At 42.3% G+C, this 23,989-nt stretch overlaps 1 long non-coding RNA gene across 2 annotated transcripts in view; it reads right to left on the bottom strand.

Annotated features, from left to right (window-relative positions):
- Positions 1-272: 272 nt before the first annotated feature.
- LOC135175654 (uncharacterized) overlaps positions 273-23,989 on the bottom strand; it is a 66,189-nt gene continuing 42,472 nt past the window's right edge. The window contains exon 3 of one of the 2 annotated variants that reach the window (XR_010302423.1): positions 273-325. This is a non-coding gene — a long non-coding RNA (uncharacterized LOC135175654). Of the gene's footprint in view, positions 326-22,864; positions 23,530-23,989 lie in introns of those variants that run through there. The other variant, XR_010302422.1, reaches the window with a different exon arrangement.

Here is a 23,989-nt window from a genome sequence, read left to right as displayed (position 1 = left end):
GACACAGCCTCAGGCTGCGCCAGGGGAAATTTAGGCTCGAGGTGAGGAGAAAGTTCTTCCCTGAGAGAGTCACTGGACACTGGAATGGGCTGCCCGGGGAGGTGGTGGAGTCGCCGTCCCTGGAGCTGTTCAAGGCAGGATTGGACGTGGCACTTGGTGCCATGGTCTAGCCTTGAGCTCTGTGGTAAAGGGTTGGACTTGATGATCTGTGAGGTCTCTTCCAACCTTGGTGATACTGTGATACTGTGAAATAGCTCACCTTAAGTTGCATGCTCTGCTAGCTGGCACACTCTTCACTGGAAGTTTCCATCTCCGTTGCAGCATCCTGTAGAAACAAATGTTAAATCTTATGCTATTGAAGAGAGCATTTTCCATTTAAAAGCTCAAAGCAAAAGTACCAAACTAAGTGGTTATGAAGATTTTTCTGTGAGTTAACTCAAAGGTATGCAAATTGCATTTCTACTGTGGAATGGGAAGAGAAGGTAGTAGGTGGAATTTAAGGCATGAAAGATGGGGCAGGAATTAACTACAGATATGCAACAATTCAGTGTTAGACTAATAGGACAGATTTCAGGGTCTGTAGCATCACAGAATCATCGTGTGTTAGGGGTTGGTAGGGACCTTTAGAGATCTTTGAGTCCAACTCTTCTGCTAAAGAAGGATCACCTAAGGCAGGCCACACAGGAATTTATCCAGATGGGCTATGAAAGTCACCATAGGAAACTACATGACCTCTCTGGGCAGCCTGCTCCAGAGCTCTGTTGACCTCACGGTAAAGTAATTTCTCCTCATGTTCAGGTGGAACTTCCTGTGTATTCCTGTGTTATCAGCTTAAGCAAGACAGATCAATAGACTGCATATGGAACTTCCTATGTATTCCTGTGTTATCAGCTTCAGCAAGACGGATCAATAGACTGCCTATGGAACTTCCTATGTATTCCTGTGTTATCAGCTTCAGCAAGACAGATCGATAGACTGCATATGGAACTTCCTATGTATTGCTGTGTTATCAGCTTCAGCAAGACAGATCGATAGACTGCATATGGAACTTCCTATGTATTCCTGTGTTATCAGCTTCAGCAAGACAGATCGATAGACTGCATATGGAACTTCCTATGTATTCCTGTGTTATCAGCTTCAGCAAGACAGATCGATAGACTGCCTATGGAACTTCCTATGTATTCCTGTGTTATCAGCTTCAGCAAGACAGATCGATAGACTGCATATGGAACTTCCTATGTATTGCTGTGTTATCAGCTTCAGCAAGACAGATCAGTAGACTGCATATGGAACTTCCTATGTATTCCTGTGTTATCAGCTTCAGCAAGACAGATCGATAGACTGCATATGGAACTTCCTATGTATTGCTGTGTTATCAGCTTCAGCAAGACAGATCAGTAGACTGCATATGGAACTTCCTATGTATTCCTGTGTTATCAGCTTAAGCAAGACAGATCGATAGACTGCATATGGAACTTCCTATGTATTCCTGTGTTATCAGCTTAAGCAAGACAGATCGATAGACTGCATATGGAACTTCCTATGTATTGCTGTGTTATCAGCTTCAGCAAGACAGATCGATAGACTGCATATGGAACTTCCTATGTATTCCTGTGTTATCAGCTTCAGCAAGACAGATCAGTAGACTGCATATGGAACTTCCTATGTATTCCTGTGTTATCAGCTTCAGCAAGACAGATCGATAGACTGCATATGGAACTTCCTATGTATTGCTGTGTTATCAGCTTCAGCAAGACAGATCGATAGACTGCATATGGAACTTCCTATGTATTCCTGTGTTATCAGCTTCAGCAAGACAGATCGATAGACTGCATATGGAACTTCCTATGTATTGCTGTGTTATCAGCTTCAGCAAGACAGATCAGTAGACTGCATATGGAACTTCCTATGTATTCCTGTGTTATCAGCTTAAGCAAGACAGATCGATAGACTGCATATCTTGGTGGGATGAATCCTATGCCTGGAGTGTGGCTATCGGTGGCTGCAAGCTGTTCAGAAGAGATAGGAGAGGCAGAAGGGATGGAAGTGTTGCCCCTATGTAAAGAAACAGCTAGAATGTGAAGAGTTGTCGCTAAAGAATAGCCACAAGTAAGTTGAAAGCATATGGATAGGAATTAGGGATGGGGACAACAAAAGGATCCTTATGGTAGGAGTGCACTACAGGCCACCCAATCAGGTGGGTCGTATTGATGAATCCTTCTTAGTGCAGTTCAAGGAGATGATGTGATCACAGGCTCTCATCCTCCAGGGGACTTCAACCGCTCCAACATCTGTTGGAAAAGCAGCATGGCTGGCTGTAGGCAATCCAAGAGGCTCCTGGAATGCTTAGATAACAACTTCTTAGACAAGAAATTAACATCTCTGCATGAGCAGATGCATTATCTGACCTGTTGGTCACAAATGTAAGTGAAGTCATCAGGCATGTCAAAGTCAAAGGCAGCCTGGACTGCAGTGATCATGTGTTAGTGCAGTTCACTGTCCTAAGGGATATGAAGAGCATAAGAAGCATAGTTAGGAAAGCAAAATTCCAGCTCTTCAAGAAATTAGTAAATAGGATCCCTTGAGAAATGGCCCTCAGAGGCAAAATAGCTGAACAGACCTGGCATATCTTTAAGGATGCTTTCTATAGAGCACAAAATAACTCAATCTCCACATGTAAGAAATTGGGCAGGGAAGGCAAGAGACCACCATGGCTGAGCCATGACCTGCTGGTCAAACTAAAGGGCAAGCTGGGGCTACACAGGAAATGGAAGAAGACACAGGCATCTTGGGAAGAGTACAGGGATGTTACCCAGTTGTGTAGGGGCTGAGGTCAGAAAGGCCAAGGTGCAGCTGGAACTGAACTTGTCAAGAGACGTATAGAAAACAAGAAAGGCTTCTACAGGTACATTAACCAGAAAAGGAAGGTTCAAGAGATCAAAACCCCCCAACGAGCAACAGCATGGAACTACTATCAATGGACAAGGAGAAGGCTGAGATTCTCAACAACTTTTTTGTCTTGGTCTTCACTGACAACTCCTCTCCCACAGGATGGAAACCAGGGAGACAAAGTCTCTGCCACTGTACGTGAAGACAAGATGTGTAATCACCTGAGGAACCCAAAGATGTACAAGTCCATGGGACCTGACAAAATGCATTCCAGAGTCCTGAGGGAATTAGCTGATGCAGTTGCCAAGCTACTCTCCATGATATCTGAAAAGTCCTGGCAGTTAGGTGAAGTCCCTGGGGACTGGAAGAAAGGGAACATTACATCCATTTTTAAAAAGGGTAAAAAGGAAGACCCTGGGAACTACTGACCTGTCAGCCTTCCCTCTGTGTCTGGAAAGATCATGGAGCAGATCCTCTTAGATGATGTGGAGGACAGGGACATGACTCAAGACAGCCAGCATGGCTTTACTAGGGGCAAATCCTGCCTGAGTAACCTAGTGGCTTTCTATGATGAAGTGACTATAAAGTCACTTTCTATGATGAAGTGACTATAAAGTAAAATTTTAGTTACTGTAGTTTGCTAGGCATTAGCAGATGACAGTGTACTGCATGTGTGGATTGTATTCTCCCTTGATCTGCAATGCTAAACCTCCTATACTCAGCAATGTGAGAATGTGATCTCACAGGGCAATCAGAGGGCAGATTGGCTAAAACCTAAAACAAGTAAATAACATCCTCTAGGGAATCATATCTGGCAGTTTACTAAGGGAATTCAAAAGTATAAATATTTACAATAGGAGGTACACAGATTTCTCACAATATCATAGCTGATTCTGATTTGGAATACATGCTGGTTTGCTTAAGTTTATTCCATTTTGCTTTTGAAATCTGACCCATACTCCACATAAACTTCATTATTTGTTCATCTTTTCTGGGCCTACTCCTGCTCTGCTATTTTTTTTAAGAGTTTGTTTGAAATTTGGAAATTTCATGTGCTTTTACATTTTACCAAAGTATTGCCTTGATAAAAAACTCTTGAAACAATAATAAAAAAGCCAGCAGAGTTCTAAGCAGATATTTACAAGAGAGATCTGTGCTGTATCTGTACTGTAGGTATTTATAAGTGTACCTATGTAACATTACTATTATTTAATTGCATTACTGGGAAATGTAGAGATCATAGTGCAAACAAGGGATAAAAGCCTCTCCCTTGTTTACAATCTCAATAGTTAAAATAGGCAGTGTAGAAGAAAAAGATAACTTCAAGTCTTCATGACACATGCATACTTTCAATCCTTTTTGCCTCGTTCCTTTCAGGCATCTCAAAAGGAACTGGCAAATTAAATAACACAGCGAGTTTTATACCTCAACAGTGGAAAAAAAACCCACACCAAAAAACCAAACAAGAAAACCCCCAAACCACGTTATAATAAGCAGGGCCTAAAGAATGAAGCCATTGTCAGCACAGCATGACACATCTGCTTTAGGAGCTTGCAATAGCATTAGTGCATGAGGGCCCCTACACCCATGCAAGGAAGATCATAATTAAAACAAACTGTAAAGCCTTAACTAGGGCTGGGCAGACCTTAGATTATGCATAGACTCTCAACAGCTTCTAAGTGTGCAGATGCCATCTGGGCCTTCTCTGAATAAACCTCATTCAGAAGCATCTACTCAATGTCTTGAGCTCTCAGTCAGGCTGCCATCACAGTTTACTGCTTGCCATTTCCAGAGCAGAAATAGGCTTTAAATAAATTCTTTTAGACATATTTCTATCAGCTCAAAGTTTCAGAGTATTCCAAATTCCTTTCTTCTCTTCCTCCCCAACCCCCCCACCCAACCCGCCCCAGCTGTGTGGGTTTGAATGGGGAGAAGGAGGCACAAAAACTCCTTTCCTCCCCCTGCCCTGCAGGCTTGAAGAGGAAACAGCAAAAGGTGCCTTTTCCCACACGTGTGCTGACCCGTGTGGAAGCCCATGCTAGAATAGGGCTGGTGGTTGTCTGGGTTTTCACACCCAATGTAAAATGGTAATTGGACACTTTGTCTAGAAATAGCTTAAATAGAGCATGGGAGAAGGGAAGGAGTCCTTGCCTGGAGGTCCCTCCCTTGACAGAGTGACCAACAGGACAGGTTCATGCCGTGACAGAATTCCCATTTTGGACAGTCCTCGCTTTTGGATGGCTTCTACCTTTTTGCACAGCTCTCTGTTTTACACAGTCCCTGCTTTTGTGTGTTTCTTCCCACTTTTGCACCATTCTGTGCAAACTTGCAGGCTTGGCAAGCCCTGGAGTCCTTTGAGAGAGCTGCCAGCAGCACTCAGACTGGCTACTCTTGAACCACATCAGCAGCCAACTTCCTGGGTGCCTCCCAGACTGGGGAGACCCTAGCACTTTGTCTCTCCCCTGCCACTGCTGAGGCAGCATCGTTCCACAATCATCCCACTCATGGAAGAAGAGACGTTTATGAGTTTGGTGGCTCTGCCACTTGACTTGGGCTTCTGCTGTGTGGATCTATTCTATTGGATATTGCTTACAGCATCAGGAGGCAGCTGAGAGCAGAGAAATCCAGCAAGGGATCACCATCAAATACCTATCTCACTTCTGTGAGTAAAGCCTGCTGTTTCCTTACTTCTCTGCTCGACTTCATTGATAGTGGGGTAAAGCTCTGTTTGTGGCTCAGCTTTTTGCATTTCCTGACTTTCTAAACCTCTACATATGTCTATAACATCATTCTGGAGAAATTCCTGGTTGAACTGAATTTGTAAATAAACATAAACTAGTTTTGTATATAGTTTGGGAGTGGGGATTCAGGAAAATAATTCGGTTTTTGTAACTCCTGACTCAGCCACATTAATTCCCTGCATCCATGACTGAAGTCAACCTTAAGCTAAGGGGCACAGATGTATTAAGATGCAGAAGAAAATAAATTCTGATTTAATCCAAAGTATTTTGCTCCCCTTTACAAGGCAGCATCATGAGTTACCAGTTCACACAGTAATAACCTGATCCTTTCACTGGAAGATTTTCCTCAATCAAGAAGAGATATTAATGTCTGATCATAGGAGAGAAGTGAGACTGTCACAGAACATAGATCTACACTCACAAAATTGAGACTCTTGGAGCGTTCTGTAGTCTGAGTGACACGTGATGACATTCATCCTTGGTTCACTGCAAGTAGGATAACAATGCCAGAGGGGCAGGTCCCCAAGCTACCATTACTATTGGTAACAACTGGAGTAATAATGTAGTGTATTAATCTTACACTGGAGGCAGTAGATTAAACAGATAACCACAGGCAGGGCACTCACTGTAGGCAGCGTAGCCACCTTTAGAGCTTGCTCCTTTTCTAAAGAGACAGCACTGCAGGATATTCCATTCCTGCTCACTGCAATAAAAAGATGAATCCCAGTGACACTAAAGACGTGTTGAAAAAAACCCATTTTTACCAGCTTCCTAGAGAAAGAGCCAATGCCAGTTACAAGTGTAAGCACATTCGAGGATCGTTAGCTGGACAACTATGTCCTGAAAGCTGAGCCCTTAGACATTTGAATTAGACCTAAATTTAAAGCCCAATCAGATCATTAAAGTAGCAACAGCTAAACTAGGCCTTGAGAACTTGCGAACGTATACTTGTCCCAGCTTCATCTCATTTAGAAGTAATATAGTTGTGTTATTGGACAGATAATTAGATTATTGCCAAGGGATTCAAATAAGTTCTTGTTATCCAATGAAGCTTTAGAGTTTCAGGAATACAAGCAAAAGCTTGTGATACTCTTTAGATAGCAGTGTGCATTGCTTTCAGCAATCAGTCGTCCTTCAGGTCAGGCAGCTTCTGCACTTCAGTGACTAGTTAAAAAATGGCTTGCAGAGGAACACAAGCAGAGGCAATAAAATCCCAAGGATTTACTCTCTGAGAGCTGCATTATGATCAGCAGTCAAGTAGCAATAAGGTGTGAATTTTAGGCTTAGAGCACAGATCTGACAGCTTGTTTACAGCTTTGCTGGAATGGGGAATGTGCACTTACATATGAGCATATCAACTTCCTCTGTAGTAGTTTCTTCATCTCTGACTGCAGTTAGAAGGTACTGTAGCAATAGTAACAGCAGCTAGCCTTACTCATTGAGTTGCATTCTTAGCCACCGTCTCTAGCGAGCCATATTCACCTAGCTCTGATTTGAAAGCATTCACAGGACTTCAGAGCATGTGTGAGCACAGGACATAGCACGTTGCTTTTATCCTGTTTCCAACATTTTGCCATGTTCTTGTGCAAATAATTCATGGGCTGTTTCTGCCTCACAGCAGCAAGGTTAGGAATGACTTCTCAAGTGGCAAGAGAAAGCTACCATATAGTCACACCAGTGACCTGCAGATTAAAGGAGCCTGCACCTGACAGGAAAAATGAGAACAAATGGATGTCTCTGTTCTAGTTTAAATTTCCCAGAGACTTAATTGAACCAATAACAATTTATAGGATGCCTTTCCCTCTCCCCCCTCCCCCTTTTTTTTTCAAAGAAAAGGAATTAGACATGGGGAGGAAAAGGTAAAGCACACCCAAATAAATAGTCTTACTTAGATTTGGAAGTTGAAAGATAAAATGTTAACAATAGATAAAATGTTAACAATAAATAAAATGTGTTTGAGGTTGGGAGTTACAAAGAACATATAGGGAAGGGAAAACAAGACACAAAATACATATGTGCAATCAGACTGATGGCAATGGGCTTTCCACACCTCATGCACTGATGGCCACGTGGCAAAACAAAGAGCAGCAGGAACAGAAGGGTGGTGCTGCCAGTCAGGGAGGCAGGGTGAGAGAGAGCAAAAGAGGAAGTTCCTCTGTATTTATAGGAGGCTAGACAGGAACTGGGAGTGGGCTGACCACTACACCTGGAATAAGGCTCGGACCCACCCCCGGGGAGGAGTCAAGAGGACCTGGGGTCAGGGTCAAGATCACTATCGCTCCCCCAGGAGGGTTAACCTTTTACAATGGAGTATCAGAAGAATCCAACACATGAACAACGGTTTTGAGAGGAAGAGAGACATATTTAGATCTTTATACTCCTTTTGAGAACCAAATCAGCACATGGCTCCGAATTGCCTAGCTGGCATGAGTGCCTAGGCTGAGCCAAAGCCAACACAGACCTTTGTGTTCTAGCTCATGCCTTTTGTTTGTGCAATAGAGAGAATGCAAAAGGGTGAACAAACTGGTTGTCTCTGTCCACTGGGAATCCACAGCTACTGGTGAGGTTTTCTTCAAATAGTTTTATCCCAAGCCAATTGGTGGCCCAAGACTAGAGGAAGCCAAGAACAGGGGAGTTGTATGGGTGGTTTAAAACTAACTACAGCGGTGTGTACAAGACCCTCTGGACTTCTGCCAGGAACAGCTCAGGCAATTTGGAGACTGTGAGCAAGGCTGTACAATGCAGGCCTGTAGCGGTTTCAGACCCGAGGCGAATGAGTACTGTGAGTTTCAAAGGGGTACAGGAAGAAAAAAGCACACAAAGCACAAAGCAGTATCTTTCTGTAGCTTCGAGTTCTAGACCCAAGAGTTACTGCCTTGTCTCAGGGAATAACCTGAAGGCATAATCAGCTCTGATCTGTTTGTTTTCATCTCCTCCTGGGAGCCATTATATGATATTAACAAAATAAATCAGTTTAAAATAACTCAGTGTGTAAGCTTACAACAGAGTAGTTGTTTCTGGCATACTTTGGGGACATTTCACAGTCCTCCACCATTATGAATGAATGAATGTGCCTTAGCTATACTGCAAGAGAGTAATTTGTTTTAATAATGTCTGAGGTAATATTTCTGCAATCCCTAATAGTGTTCTTGGGGCAGAAAGTCACATATTAGGAGAACGGTGTTTATTTACATTTAAAGAACGGTTACAGAGAGAAGAGGCTCTAAAAATGACACCAGCGGGATCATATTCACTCTCTTCCTTTGGTTTCAGTTCAGACTTGCCTGGTGCACAAGTCAAAGGTGTTTGCTTTTAAACGACAGCTACAGAAACTTCACATGGGATTTGAAAGACGTCTGCTTTTTATCCCCCTATTCAAAGCAAAGAGCCTGCAACTGTATTTAGCTGAAGAGCTGGCAACAAGAAGAGACTCCAGATGCCCAGATTCTCCCTATTCCTTTTTAAAGGAATTCAATGCTTCTCTTAGAAACAGACCATTTTGGTTGGTGATAAGTTAAATCCATATACATGCTAGAAGCACCACAGAAAAAGCACTGTTTCCAAGGTTGGAGTATTGTTTTGTTTTGTTTTGTTTTTGTCTGGTTTCCAGGGTTAATCCCTTCTCCTCTTAAAAATGGAAGCATGCTTGAGACAGGAAAGTTATACTATGGCCTTCAGGAAAGCCTTCCTGGGGAGGATTGGATAGAGACATGTTGGTGACTTTAAGTAAGATTAAGAAATGGATATTGAATAGCTGTCATTTTGGATCCTCCACAGCAATCCTAGAATCTGTATATCCTCTCAGTTCAGTACCAAACTGCTCTGAAGGCATTTCCTATGCTGTCTTGTTTCTGCAGAGATTCTACCTGTTTCTTTTTAGCTTACAACGGTTCCTTGAAACATTTAGTTCTGACTCCAAGAGCAACTGTTTTTAAAAGAACAGATGAAAGTACATTAACAACATAACACAGAAAAATAAATTGCTGCAGGTGGATTCGAGGGCCCAAATTCTCTATTAATAGCCAACTATTCATAGTCATTTGACTAAGGCTAACCTGTGCTTAATTCTGGCAGAACATCTTGTTTGGCCTCACAGTGTTTCAGATCAAAAGAAGATTAGTTCCTGAGTATAATACTCAGTACATGTATGGTTTTGGAAGGAACACTGATGACTGCTTTCTTTTCTCCAGGCTACCTGCTTATGAGACTACAGATTTCTTGATGTAGAGGTTCAGCACATTTTTTGTTGGGGCAGTTTGTTGCTTCCTAAAGGTAGATGTACTACTCTTGGATTGCTGCTTCAGCAGTGGCAGAGCTAGTGAGAGCACTGCAAAAGCATGATGGTGGAGATAAGGTTGAGATGGAATTTCCAGGCTCAGCATTGCAATCAGTTATAGCTGTCTCTTTCTCTCCAAACAACAGTATCCCTTCTGGGCAGCAGTTACTGATGTTTGGCTTCGACTCAGAAGCAAATCTTTGCAAGCTTTGGAAAGTTTGAATGCAATCATTTGGCTGCCTTGCAGTTATCTCAAGTGCACAAAAATGTTTTTCATCTGTTAGGAACTTTGTTCAGCTCAAGGCAGCTGAAACATCATTCCAACACTTCACAAGCCCTTATGCTTCTCCCTTTAACATTCTGTTTTGTTCGATTCAGGATGTAGACTCTCTATAGAAACTGTTTAGCAAAGTGAATAAAACCTGAGTCACAGGATCAGGATTGTTTGGGTTGGAAATGACCTTTAAAATCACCGAGTCTGACAATTACCTAACTCTTTCAAGTCTGGTTCTAAACCATATCCCTTAGCACCACATCTCTACATCTTTATACACTTCCAGTGTGTTTAAAAATATCTTGATACTGCTTAAAATGCCTGATGCAGCCATAGAAGTCAATGTCATTGGAGGTGACAGCTCCGTATTTCATTTGTACCTGACACATTCCACTAAAGCTACCAATTGGTGCCATGGTCTAGCCTTGAGCTCTGTGGTAAAGGGTTGGACTTGATGATCTGTGAGGTCTCTTCCAACCCTGATGATACTGTGATACTGTAATATATCCTTTGCTTTGCTGACTATCACTTAGATGCAGAGCTAAATCATTCAATTTGTACCTGTAACAGAAGTTCCCTGGCAATCTGCATGACACTCCCCGTGGTAGAGCAGTGTTTTGCTAATCCACAGTAAGATGAAGATAAAGGTCAAAAGAGTGATTTAAAAAAATGCTCACTACATACAAAATATAAACCATATTCACTCCTTACAAAAAGTATTTTGGCAATCACTGTAAAGTTATTATAACACCCTAAAATGTACAGTAACCATGCTTACTTCATAAAAGGAATAAAGTCATAATAGGAAAGCTTATCACAGGATTCTGAGCCTGATTTACACAAAGATCCTTATGTTTACATCCCAACTTAGGGCTATTTTAACATGCTTAAATTTGTCACAAACATTAAGACCATTTCTGATGTGGAGTTAGTCTCTCTTAATAAGTATTTCCTCATGTTTTAGAAGAGAACATTGTAGGATTTGTGTTGTGAAAAGGAATTATTTCTGAATATTTTTCAATTGCTTTTCATTTCCCTACATCTGCTTGTGGACAAACCCACAGTATTTTCACTATGGAGGTTAGCATATAAAGTTCTGGTTTTAAGTTAAGATGGAAAGTAGCTGATTCCTACATCACTGCTGAAACCTGTCACTAAGTTTCCTTCTGTAAAGGCAGTGAAACCATTTTCATGACAGACAACATAATCGAAATTGCTAGAGGGAACTCCTGAAAACAAACTCTATTTTCTACCAAAGAGCCATCTCAGTGCCCACAACAGCAATGTGTAATTGTCAATCACTCGTTATGTCTAAGGCTAAATATTCTTTAACATTGCTCTCTGCTCTGAGTTACACTTAATAAAGATCCTCTAAAGAATTATGGATGGCTCTATCTTGAGAAAGTACCTGAAAACTTATTTAGGAGGATATCTTATGAGGAGCAATTGAAGGAGTTGGGGCTGTTTAGTTTGAAAAAGAGGAGGCTGAGGGGAACACCTCATGGCTGTCTACAGCTACCTGAAAGGATGCTGTGGAGAGGCTGCTGGTCACTTCTGGCAGGTAAATAGTGATAGAACAAGAGGGAATGCCCTCAAGCTGAGACTGGGTAGATTTGACCGGATTTTAGGAAACATTTTTTCCCAGCAAGAGTGGTCAGATATTGTAATGAGCTGCCCAGTGAGGAGATTGAGTCACCGAACCTGGATGTGTTTGAAAGTAATTTGGTTGTGGTGCTGATGATATGGTTTAAGGTGAACCTTGTAGAGTAGGGTTATCGGCTGGACTTGGCGACCCTGAAGGTCTTTTCCAACCTGAATTCTTCTGTGATTCTGTCCATAGGTCAGACATACTCTCATTAAGAAGAGCGCAGAAGCAGTGAGAATTACCAATCCAAAGGGAAAAGTGCTAGTGTATGGATTGTCTTGGTACACTTTGGTCCAAATGATATGCATAATATTGTTTAAGAACCATTGTGCTAGTTTGAAGCAGGGTAGAATGTTTTGGTGAGAAGAACTAGATTACAAGCTGTGAAAGGAAAACAAGGGTGATGACTACTGCCCTCAGAGTCTTGCTGAAGAAGAAACTAAAACGTTAGATAACACTCTCACCATTTTGTCTCACTCTCTGCTGGGCACTGACTGAGCTGCATCTCTCTAACCTCACCTTCCACTCACCTTTGCTTCTTAACCTCTTGGCTGAACCTCTATTCTTCCTTAGGACTGGGGTAAGGTTGAGAGGGGTAGGGGGAAGGTGCAGGGGTGGTTGAGAGTCCCTCCTGGGGACTCAGGTTTCTGGGAGGGGAGTTGTGTTTCTGTATTCCCTTTTACCTTGTATATTTCTGTCTATAACTGTATATACTGTAAATATCTGCTTGTATATTGTGCTGCTGTAAATAAATAGCTTCATTCATATTCCCAGAGCCGGCTGAGACTAGTCTGGGTGACTTCTAAAGTGTGTGGGGGCAGGGAACACCCAAACTATCACAATCACACAGGTTCTTAAGACCTCCAGACGTACCAGAGAGTACCAGGGCTGGACACCGGAAAATGTAATCCTTTGTGATTTGATTCCCATCAGCCTGCGCCCCTGCTCTGCCCTTTATCTCTCTCCCTCTCTCTGTTTCCTGCTATCTCTTGGGGGGGAGGTTTCAGCCTTCTGCCAGGCCTGGGCAGAGCTAATATTTCCTGCGTAACTGAGGCCTGGTATGGGGGTGAAAGCAAGGGGCATGGTGGGGGGCAGGGCATGTGTGCGGACGTCGAGGCCTGGGTGTTAGGCCTGCTTGCAGGGGAAGGCTTTGGAAGGTTTTGGCCTGATGAGACTGTGGTAGGCCCAGGTCAAAGGACTGGGCCAAGGCTGAATCTGTGCATCTTGTGTTTCTGTATATATAATTGTAAATAGCATATCCACTTAAACCCCCAGCCTGGCCTGGAGCGCTCTTATTGTAGTCCTCTGGCAATGGGTAAAATCACTTCCTGCCTGCTCAGAACCAAGACCGAGATCCTCTTAAAATAGCAGGTCTGAATTTGAGAGCACTGTGATCGCTAACAAATCCCTTCCTATATGCAGCTGCTTTAACACCACATTATTGCTGTAAGGTTTTCTTTGACAGCAGTCGAGGCAAGACTTAAGGGTGGAGAAACTTCTCCTATGCTTTGAGGCATAGGAAGTGTCATAGAATCATAGAATCAAGCAGGTTGGAAGAGACCTCCAAGATCATCCAGTCCAACCTAGCACCCAGCCCTATCCAGTCAACTAGACCATGGCACTAAGTGCCTCAGCCAGGCTTTTCTTGAAGACCCCCAGGGACGGTGCCTCCACCACCTCCCTGGGCAGCCCATTCCAATGGGAAATCACATTTGTTGTTGTCTTTCACAGTTTGCTCTGATCTGGAGAAATTCAACATGGAGATTCTCCAGCTTAGTTTTCAGACCATGCATCCTTGTAAACAATTTCCAGGACAAAATATTTAAGTCCAGTGCCATTTAATAAATGACATTTCCCTTATGTTGAAGCATCTTTCACTTGTCAGGAAGAAGGAAATGAATCATTGTCAACATCAGGTATTAATCAGGTCCTAGTAATATCCGTCAATTAGAATGCTGCAGTCCGATAGGTCTGATAACTGTAAAAGTTGATTGCACCTGAATCCAAAATTTCTCCAGTGTTTAAGTTCAGAGGAACTGGAGAATTCCTTTAAGCACAACTTCATTCACACGAAGTGAATCCAAATTATATTTCATTGTTTGTATGTTAGGCACAGAAATATAAGGACTTTCTGGCTGCAAAGACCAGCAGCTGTGGGCACAAAAGCCGGTGCAAATTCTCAGAGACAAATGTTGTACTTGGCATAATGCAGAGAGTATTTTTGTTCCCTTCTGTTTGGTTTCCCTAATCAAATCAATACTGACAAGATATATCTGCAGAAATGCAATGAAACTTAAGTAGATGAAGATGATACTGTACAAAAGCAGACCTCCATTACCACAAGCCCCTAAAAAGCAAATAAATAGTGAAAAATTCTGGTTAATAATAAATAATAATAAAAGAATAAAAAGGAATAAGACATCTGTTAAAAAAGTTTCTGATTTGCTAGCAAGTTAGAATCCACAGTAAGAAAACTAGGGATGTTTGAGAGAGAGTGCATTTGTGTGTAAAGCCCTGTTCCTACAGGGGTCTGATTCCAAGTAAGGGGTCTGTATTGCTGAGAGAAATAACAACAACAACAACAACAACAACAACAACAATAATAATAATAATAATTATTATTATTATTATTATTATTCAAAGCCCATGCTATTAACTAAACTGGAGGCATCTATGTATAATGCTGCAGTACAGTCAGGAAACCACAGAACCAAAATATTAATGCTGGAATGCTGGGGATGAAAGGACAAAGAACACAGGATGAGCACAGTGTCTGTGTTAGGAAACACTACTCTGAATATACAAATTGTGGGAGAGGAAATACAATCTCCTTCTAAATCTGATTATTTGTAGAAAAGCACCAAAGTAAACTGACATGGTTTTGTCCCTCTGAAAAATCTGAGGTGACACATCAGCTCTCTCCTACTTGTTTTGCAAAAGCAGTTTTCACTCCGTGTGCGACTGGACTGACGACTGCTTTGTTTCCTGGTAAGCAGGTTTACACATCTATCACCCTGCCATTATCAGGTGGATATAGTCTATAGCAGCTGCTGCTAAAATAACTAGTCTCAACAGAATACTTTTAGTGGTAACATATGGAAAGGGATAGAAAACGTCCAGCTGGCTTTGCAGAGAGGTCAGCATTTGCCTAGTGAATTTGTGTATCTGGATTTGAAAAAGAAAGACGTTAGTGGAGCTGTTAAAATCTGTCTTATACAAAGTCACTAAACACAAAGTTATTAAAGAAGAAATTATTAAAGTCTGATAACTGTAAAAATAGCAGCTGATCATAATCTTAAATAGCAGCTACCTTAACCACCCAACTTTGAATGTATCAGCCAAGCAGCTTCCTTAGGTATTCATTTATATATCACAAGGGTATGCACACTTTAATATGGATTAGAGCAGAATATGGGAATATGCAAGTGAAGGTAAGACAAAAGAACAAAACAAACTTCAATATATCAGTAGAAGAACCCATAACTGAAAAAAGAAAAATGAGAAAGGTAACTTTGAGCATACTGTCACTGACATGTTAAGAACTGGAAAAATAGACACCTGGGTTCCTACTGTGTTTGTCCCTGTGTTTCCATGCTTTGTAAGTACACAAAGTTGGCATCAAAGATACCTGTTTTGTGTCATTAAAAAAGATGGTGCTCTCTTCAGAGAGATGTTTTATGACAGTCAGATGTTCAGAATGCAAGTTTCATGCAGAAAGGCAGGTGCTGTGATATCCCCCTTGTAGAGTTCCACTGAAGATTTTGCTTTTTCACTTTTCAAAAACCTGGCACATTAAAACTCTGGTCCTTGGCAGAGTTTGGGTACTTAGAATCATAGAATCAAGCAAGTTGGAAGAGACCTCCAAGATCATCCAGTCCAACCTATCCCCCAGCCCTATGCAGTCAACTAGACCATAGCACTGAGTGCCTCAGCCAGTCTTTTTTCAAACACCTCCAGGGATGGTGACTCCACCACCTCCCTGGGCAGCCCATTCCAATGGCAAATCACTCTCTTTGTGAAGAACTTCCTCCTAATATTAAGCCTATACCTTCCCCAGCACAACTTAACACAAGCTGCAGCTCTGCAGGTCTCCAAAGTATGAGACACGGCCTGCAAAGCCAATGGACTTACAAAAGGTTGGACAGGACCTCTGGAGGTTATTGAGTCCAACATTCTTGCCAAAGCACCCAGGGCAGGCCACAGAGGAACACATCCAGGTGGGTTTTGAAAGTCTCCAAAGAAAGAGACTCCGCAACTTCTCTTGGCAACCTGTTCCAGTGCTCCATCACCCTCAAATATATTTTTCCTGATATTGAGGTGGATCCTCCTCTAGGCAGCCCATTTGAGTGCTCCATCAACCTCAAAGTAACAAAGTTTTTCCTGATGTTGAGGTAGATCTTTCTGTGTTCCAGTTTATGTGGCCCCAGGTTTGGGAAACTTGAAAAACACAGGTCCAGCAGGCTCTGAAGTCTGCACTCAAGATTATTCAATGATTTTGGAATTATTTGGCTTGCATAATATTAACCTAAAGCCATGTACTCAGCTCTTAGGCAAACTCCGACTAATCATCACTTCCACTGTTCTTCATTTCCATGGATCTTTGACAAGGCAAACAGGTCTCAAGCAGAGCCCCACCAGACATGGTGTCTTGGCTTTTTGTGTGACAGTTAGAATTTTTTTGGTCACTATCTTGTCACAGAGTACAGCCTAACATTGTAAAAATCTTCACTGCTGGTCTCTCAGATTTGAGTGGCATGTCAGCTGTTGAAGATGGTGATGGAGCATTCAGGGGCATAAATCTCCTTAAATATGTAGAAGAAGCACTGATATCTGCACCTAGATTCTCACAGATCTTGCCATCCACCCCTGACATGCTATCATACTGGTACTTTAAAGAGCAAAACTTCAAAGAGAAAAATCTTTTTCATATTCACTCTTTGTTTTATTATCATAGATACACAGAAAAACAAGATACACAACTTGCTCCTTTCTCAGATAAACATTTCTGTTCAAGTTTAAGATTAATTCACAGCTAATCACTTCTACAAATGTTAAGATATACACAAGCAGGAGAGTATTAATAAAGTTTGCTGGGATTCTGAAGTGTATATATAGACATTGCCTTGCAAGGCAAAGGTATTCGTACTTTTCAGTGCTGTTTTACTGCTACTGCAGTCCTACTTGCATAGCAACTTTGCAGCAAAAATGATTCCATCATCTGTTAGGCAAAAGATTTAAGGAAAATGAGATGATACACCAAGACATGGTTCTTCTGTCTGTGGTTGAAAACGTTGGAGGACCTTTTTGAGCCCTGGTTAAATAAACATGTCAGGAAGTAAGATAAGGGACCACAGAGTCTTTAAGAAACAACAAAAATAATCTTGTGTTTAGAGGGGAAACCAGAGGCCCACACCATACAACTAGCCCACTACAGACTTTTGGAAGGAATGAGCTTTGCAGTAAAGGAATGAACCAGTTTCCAGACAGACTTGTCTTGCTCAGTGGCTGGGGATTGACAATAGATCTATATTAACAGTGCTGGAAACAGCAAGTGTGATGTGAAATGTGATATTTATGATGTTATTGCAAGCACTACATACTTATAAATTGCAAATTCCTATAAGTTTCACTGGCAAGCTTGTTCTCCAAACAGTACAGGCTTACAAAGTCTAAGTGCACCAAGAGCTACAGTTTCCAGAAAAGAAAGTTTCTGGCCTGGAGATGGATATGAGCATTTGTAAGATAATGGCAATATTCTTTTCTTTTGAAGTTAGTGCTTGCTTGAGAGTTCTCAAAATTCATTTCCTATTAAGAAAAATACACCCTCTCTCATTTTGTCCTTGTAGTAGTGGGACACTGGAACGTATTGCCCAGGGGAGTTATGCGTGCCCCCTCCCTGGAAGTGTTTAAGGCCAGGTTGGGCAGGACCTGAAGCAACACAGTCTAGTGGAAGCTGTGCCTGCCCGTGGTAGTGAGGTTGGAATCAGATGATATTCAATGTCCCTTCCAACCCAACCCAGTCTATGATTCATTAGCCCCTGTCTGATGAAGAGAAACTTTAGTAAGGGATATGGTATTAAGAGGCAGCAATTGTCTGATTTCACAAACCTCTGCTAGCAAACAGTAATTGGGGATGTGCTGTGGTGATTTATTTAATGCAGCAGCAACTGAGATGGTTATCTGCCATACAATAGATCCATAGTCCAGGTTGGTAAGACTAAACAAAGCTGAATGAGGTTTAAGGTCATGTAACATGACTCCCTCTCCCAATGTTATCAAGACACACAGAACAGAAATAACTTCAGTAACATGAAAACAAAGCACTGAAGAGAAAGGTCAAGTTATCTGGTTATGCCATCAGTGAAAATGTAGCACATCTCAAAAATGATAGGTCAGAGTAGATGAAATTTTCCATAGTGTGCCGCAGTGATCTCTATCCTACACTGTCAAGCTCACCTCCTACAGGTTTTGTATTCACTTATACCCACAAAGGCTTTTATTCCTATTACAGTTGGGTCAGATTGCCACTGCATGTCAACCTTTTCCTGTAGACTCTGGGATGTGAAGACGTGGGTCACATGTTTGTAATCAGTAACAACAAAGGCAAGCCAGAAGAGATTTCTACAGTGCAGCTATCAAAGGCAGTGAGGACAGCTGCCCTAGCCTTGTTCCCTCCATCTGGTTGAATAGGGGTCCTAACCACTGGTGGTTCTTCTGGAGATGGCACTTGGGTGCATCATTTCAGCAGGTTCAACAGGTGACAAAGAAAGTGCCACAGAATAGCTCTTGAAATTCTTCTCCCAGTTCTGTACCTATTTCAGAGCCCTACAAATATTGGAATTACTAGACTCATAGAATCAAGCAAGTTGGAAGAGACCTCCAAGATCATCCAGTCCAACCTATCACCCAGCCCTATCCAATCAACTAGACTATAGCACTAAGTGACTTGTCCAGTCTTTTTTTGAACACCTTCAGGGATGGTGACTCCACCACCTCCCTGGGCAGCCCATTCCAATGGCAAATCACTCTCTTTGTGAAGAACTTCCTCCTAATATTAAGCCTATACCTCCCCTGGCACAACTTGAGACTGTGTCCCTTGTTCTGTTGCTGGTTGCCTGGGAGAAGAGACCAACCTCCACCTGACTACTCCAGAAATCTGAGCATCCACACAAATTTGTGCTTACCGCAAGGTCTAAGGCTGTAAAAATCATTATAAAATTGAATCTCCAGCAGTGATTAAATTTATTTCCTACTCTAACAATGGATTAATTGTAGTAATTTACTTCAGTTACCATGCAGCAGGTGGAAATAGGTCATGGTTCAGAGGAAGAGTTATCAGAAAGAACTAAATATTTTTTTAAGTGAAAAAAACCCAGAGCAAGTTGTTTTTCTCTCCCTCTTCCCCCAGTCCTATTTGTCATGATTTGGGCTCACAGGTTGTCTTCCCAAAAAGGCTCAAAAAAACCCTTCATCATGATCTCTTCTCAAATCACAGTGAATTCCCTCAGGACATTTCCTGTTGTTTGTTGGTTTGGTTTTTTTTTCTTCATCTCTTGCTAAAGGATTTCTAAACTGGAGCACAGCTTGATTTATTTCTACATAACTAAGAAGTTGAGATTTATTTGATGTGATCTTCAAGTGAAGTGCAGAGGGAAAACAGGATACTGTATCTGGCAGCAAATACGTGGCAATCACACAAAGTAAACTCCTGATATGTCTGTAATCTCTTTGTTGGCTTATCCCTGATTCAATTTAAGGCTCTGGAAAAAGCCATCAAACCTCTCCATGTGAACTGTTAGATGGAACTTATTAGTCATGGCAATTTGCTACTCATGGGATGCTGGCAGTTGGAGAGCATGATGAAAGAAACAAACCTAGAGGTTTAAGTACTGGGTTTCTTAGTCCTCTGTTGAGTTACCAGGGAGAAGACAGTTCTAGGTAGTTTAACACACAAAAGTTAGGCATCTGAAGGAAAGCCTGAGGGAAAGTTCAACTTACAAACTTTAGGGTTTTGGCTTTTGAGAAACCTTTTGGCTTTTGACAAACTTTTCTGGGTATTGTTTTCTTCAGCCCTTGCTACACAATCAAGCACATTGCATTAAACTCATTAAATCAAATGGGAAGAGTAGGTACAGATTGTTAAGGGGATGCAGTTCTAAAAGGGTACAGCTAGAACACCAAAGGTACTTCCAATCTCTCTTTTAGATGTCTTTCTTGCACTGTGTTCTTACTCTTTTTTAGTTCTCAGGTGACAAGACACTGTTCACTGAGAAAAATGGACTCATCTATTGCTATTTCTAGTTTCACAAATCACATGTTGCCCACTCTGTTCCCCCTACCTTATTCTAGATGGGTGAAAAAAAAAATGTCAGAGAAACAGGACATATACATGGGCAACAAATGTTCCAGATATTTACACATCCCTTGAGGCTTTGGTGGAGGTGACCTGAGGGTAGGATATTTCTCAGACACCTAAGAACACTACCAAGATACACAAGGCCTGAAAGAAGGAGGAGGATGAACCTTCTCAGTCAAATATCCAGAGCCTCACCTAAAACCCACATGAAGTGCTCATACAGCCTGACAGTAGAGCAGTTTGGCTGCCATGTATTAGTTCGGACATGCCTTGACTCTGTAAGACAGGAAAAGTAAATGGGACACTGTCTATGTGGTGACCCTTGGGTTCCACTCTGCTGGTTTGCCAGGGGGCAGAGGAGGGGTCAGTAGAGGAATTTGTGAGTAAAAGCAAGAAGGAGTGGTGGGGTGGAGGCAAAGTGGAGGAAGGAGTGCACAGTGGGGAAATACCCAAATGAGTGCAAGGGATCTGTGCAGCAGCAGCTGAACCGAAAGACTAGAAAAAGAGCACAAGCTCTCTCCCACCTTCAGGAGAGCTTGAAGGAGACATGGCCACCTGGTCTGACCTCATCAGGGGCTGTGCAGAGTTCAGTTCCCATTAAAGCAATCATGTTAAGCTCTTGCCTGTGCCTCCCCTCACACAGCTGCTCTCTGTGCCCTGCCCAAGGGTCATCCCTCCCTTCCCATCTGTGGTGCTGTAGTGCTCAGTGTCCAAGTGCCGGCAGCCAACCAACTGCCAACCACCACAGCAACCTTACTTCCTCACCACAGCACCTCTCCACTGGGGCATTTCCAGCCTTTCCCCACCTCTTCCCTGGTGCAGACCAAGCAGCAGTCTCCCAGCAGCAAGCCTGAAATGCCCAGGGACCTTCTGCCACCCTCTGGAAAGAAATCCATGCGTCCTAAGCTGCACACTGAAGCCTCATATAGCATTGTCATTGCCCTGGAATAGGGCAAAACAGCCTCTTCTGTGGGCTAGGAGAGTCAAGGCAGGGTTTTGTGTGGTTTTCACAAGAGAAGGTAGAGAGCATTTGAAAAGAGTTATATTTTCTTCACTGCCAGGTCTGGTGTCTGGTATACTGCTAGCAATACCACCCTGTGCAGGCTGACAAAAATAACCAAGGACAGAGTCATGTTTCTCTGTTTAACTGCTTTTGCTCTGAAATAAAATCAGGGTGAAACAGCTGGTATTTCAAGCCATCCTTTGTAGGGCAAAGTAAGGTAAAATTGCCATCCATGAGGGTGAGTTATGCTGGCTTAGCAAGAGGCTTGTTCACAATCACCAGTGGGCCCTTGAACATGAACTGATTTCTTAGGGTGGCCCATAGTGTTGTGCTCTTGCTCAACATCACCTCCTCTGTGGCTGTCAAGGTCTGGAGAACAGTGATTAACAATATCTGTCCAGTGGAGTAAGATCTATTCTTATAGATTTCTGTGTTGTGAAATTAAGGTGCAAGAGAGACCACATATCAGCACAAAACTGATAAAGTTGAACAAAACAGAGGGAGAGAGAGAAGGGGGGAGAGACGGAGAGGGAACAACAGAGGAAAAGAGAAGAGCAGGGATGAAAAGAGCAGGGATTATATTACCATCAACCAAAGATGGGGCAGGGCAGAGAGAGAGAAGTGTGCGTGTTCCAGGAATGTTCTTCCATGGAGTTCATCAGGAGTTCTTCTTCTGGAGTTGTTCTGTGGGAGTTGTTCCTTGAATTCTTCTGGTGGAGGTGTTCTGGTGGAGGTGTTCTTCTTGGCCTTTTTATACAGTTTTTTAGATTGATGTTCAGGTGCAGCTCCCCGGGGAATCTTCCTGTATATTCTCCTGCATTTGCAGGGGTCCAGCAGCAGCACCAGGGAGGGTCTCCACCCCCTCCTTGCACATTGAACCTGCCCATACCCTGAATACATGTATTCCATAAGCCTTTTCATACACATCCTGGGCATTCAAGCTGGGCTGAGTTCAGGAAGGCTGCAAAAGCCCTGTATTTGCTATTTGCATCCTTGAGCTTTTGGCCAGGAACCTGGGCTGAGTCTGTAAAGGCCACAAAGGCACTGTATCTCTGTTGATTTGCATTCCTGAGCCTTCGGCCAGGCACCGCATCCAAATGCGGGAAGGGAAAAAAGGCAGTATTTATCTTTGTTGATTTGAACAAGAGAGAGATGATTTAGACTCTCACGCTGGCATACAACTCCCTGCCTCAGGAGGCATCTACCGTACTGCATGTAAACATACATCAGGATGCAAAAAAAAGGCCAAACCAAACTTTTCAAAGCTTATTTAATGAAAGAGCTACAAACTGCAATATTTCATCTGGGGGTTTTGACCACTTTTTTATCTTCTCCCCTTTTTTTCCTCCTTTCGTCTTTGATGGACAGGCAAGTATTTTTTAAATCAGCTCACTTAGTTGGAAAATACAAAAGAGGCTGTGAGAAATTTTGAGCTAAATGGAAAAAAAAAACCCACTTTTTTTTTGGCAGATTGTAAGGAAAACACTTCCAAATGTTGACCGCTCTTTAAAGTTAATTCCTTTAGCTAATTTCCTTAATTCCTACCCTGAACTATGAGACAAGTTGCAGAAACAGATGGGCTGGCAATTATACTTGACTGTATCTAGCATCTCTGTAAACTCTTAGCTCTCTCTTTCTGTGTCCTTTTTTTCCTCAGTTAAAATGATACAGAAGTGGATGTCAGGCTAAGTTTTAGAAAGCGACCTGAGGAAAACCAGGTATGGTGCACAACCAAGCAACTCCTTTATGTAGTTCTCAGCGTACATAAGAGAGGTAGGGTAATGAAGCAGTTTGTGGCTAGGACAGAAATACCATAGAGATGCTAGTCCTTCCGAACTCCAAAGTAGTCCATGAGCAGATATATCAACCTTGCTGCAATCTGGACCAGCTCCTTGACTATCTCTATATGGAGGTCACATAAACTTTGAGATATTTAAGTTGAATATACAGGAACTATAGTAGCACAAATTCAGGTTTTATTTCCCTCTATGAGGCTGTTCTTTCATTGCAGTTTTCCAGAAGCACAACAGAGAGCCACCAATATCCCTGTCTTCCAAAGTGACTGCACAGATATTCCACTACTTCAGTAAGCTCGATCCTCCTTAGCATCCCAAGAAACAGCAAATAAACACTAGGATGATGCTCATTCCAGACATCTTTGTTTAAGAAGGAAATAGGCTGGATCCTCTTGTATGACTTTCACTGTCCTCTGGTTGTCTCACCACATTTTCGTTCTTGCTGACAGAAAAAAATCAGTGACCCGTCTGTCAATGCTGTCTCTGCTTCAGTGAGCTGCTTTGCACATTTGTTCACAGAGGGCTGAATAATGGACCAGTGCCAAAGTCCTAATCAAGAGAAAAAACCTACTAGTAGTTACAGTTCCTCAGCATTATACATGTTTCTGAGTGGAACTGATTAAGACTGTTGTTTGGAACAGGGGAACTGTGTCAGAGGTGCCACATCCCATAAATGAGTTTAAGCTGAGGTAACGTATGTGCCAACATACAGCAATATATCTGCTAGCTCAACAAATCTGGTAAGCAAATGTTTGGCAGAAACACAGACCATCAACATTTTCAGGCATTTAATCCTACCAAGACCGAGTTGTACAACTGAGGGCACTTCTTCAGAAGTGCAAGTTTATACACGGCTTGGTAAAATACTAAACATTTTGGATATTATTCATTTGAAAGAGGGAAAAATAAAATTTTGAGAAGAACAGTTGGTGTCCAGTCTCAGTTTAGCTAGACAGGAAGAATGGTCTAGTTCTCAAAGTATGGCATTTGCCACTAGGGACTGCAGAGT

This window comes from Pogoniulus pusillus, chromosome 5 (genome assembly GCF_015220805.1).
Source record: "Pogoniulus pusillus isolate bPogPus1 chromosome 5, bPogPus1.pri, whole genome shotgun sequence".
In the NCBI taxonomy this organism is placed as follows: Eukaryota; Metazoa; Chordata; class Aves; order Piciformes; family Lybiidae; genus Pogoniulus; species Pogoniulus pusillus.
Note: the sequence above shows the minus strand (reverse complement) of the source record. Positions and strands in the feature narration are given on the sequence as shown.